Genomic DNA, 1,675 nt, shown 5'->3' with positions numbered 1-1,675 from the left:
GTTGAACTCTTGTAACCTTTCGTTGCCATTTTTGGCTATTATAATGCAACCGAGCGTAATCCAACTTGTTGGATGCTCAACGGGGGATGTACGCATTAGATGTGGTCGCCGAACCTCCGAGGCTTAGGCCGAAAGAAATCTTGTATTGATTCTTTAATTTTTTGCACAGTTTACTTTTAGTCGATTTCAATTTCTTGCTTCTCGTTCTAATATTGTGTGACCTTTGCCTTACAGAAGAATTGGAGTTTTATTTCCATTTTTAAACGTTGGTGCCTTGTCACATTCAATAGCTTGGATTGCTTCAAGGACGAAGGGCTAACATTGAATCTTGAGATCTAACGGATGAAATTTCTCCCAAGAAACCTATTAAATGGGGTTTTTAGATTCATTTTACCCATAGTGGTTTCATAAAATATAATATTCTTTAGAGTTCTTTGAGATTGCGACGAATTTCCAAGTGTATTTTGACAAATATTTTGTAGATTCCAAGTTTTTCATCCATTTAAGTAACCTTCCTGACTCTTTTCCTTTATTCTTTTCCATTTTTCTCCATCTTTATTTCAAACTAGAATGATTTCCAAAACCTTAACTCAAAGAGAGGCTAGCACCCCTGTCATCAACTTGGATGTCACATTCAATAGGGTCCTGTGAATTTGTGCTTATAAATGATAGGCCAATCTCAACATATTTACATGGTGTTGAAAAAGTTGAGGTGAATGTCTTGGGTCACATGGCGATTGAAGGTGTTTTAGGGGGACGCCTATTAGGATTTCCAGTGTGGGTTTAATGGTGAACCCACAAGCAAACCTCTAAAGTCACATTGGTGACGAGGGTCAAGCCACGATCGTAAGTAAGGAGGGAGGCTTGAATATGAAGTTGACTCCATGTCTACAAGCATAATCTCATAGAGAGAGATTGACAAAATTACCAAGATTCAATTTAAGTTTATCTTAAAGTCAAAAATCATGGGTTCGAATTTTGGGGAAGTGACAAAAATTCATGAAGGGAACGATGGGGGCTCAAGCTCTCTCATCTCGGACAATACCTAAGTTAACGATTTGATCATAAAGGTTGAGTTGTTATAAAAAATGTGCATTTTTTTGTAACGACTCAATCTCTATGCCCAAATCATTAACTTATGTTTATGTGTTCGAATTCTGAGGACACAACAGAAAGCCCTATGGAGTAAGATGAACTTGGCTCTCCCTTAACAGACAATAGGAAAGTTAACTATTTGGTCATAGATGCCAAATCAGTAGGTTTGATATTCCACCTCCTCATTTACCTATCCCCCTACAAGAGAATGATCTTTTAGCATGTAAAGTAAGTTTTTTCAAAAGTTGAGATGACCACCATTTGCATTTCGATGGTCAAGTAAGTTGACAAAACAAGTTTCTTAAAAATAGGCCATATATGATCTCAACCCGATGTCAACTTGTTGCAAAGTATTGTGTATCTTACAAATTTAGGGTGAAACAAACGTATTAGTCATAAAACAACATAATATAAAGATATTATGCTTCTCTCATCATTTGAAATCTTATTTATTTTTTTATAATTCATCGGATTACCTGTTCATAGTTCATACTTCAAACATCTTACCTTCTATACATTCACAAAACATTTTAAAACCATCAGTTTTGACTCTCTCAAGTCCAAAAACAAGGCATCAGTC

This window comes from Olea europaea, chromosome 10 (assembly GCF_002742605.1).
Source record: "Olea europaea var. sylvestris chromosome 10, O_europaea_v1, whole genome shotgun sequence".
NCBI lineage: Eukaryota > Viridiplantae > Streptophyta > Magnoliopsida > Lamiales > Oleaceae > Olea > Olea europaea.
The sequence above is the reverse complement of the archived record's forward strand: the minus strand, read 5'-3'. Positions refer to the sequence as shown.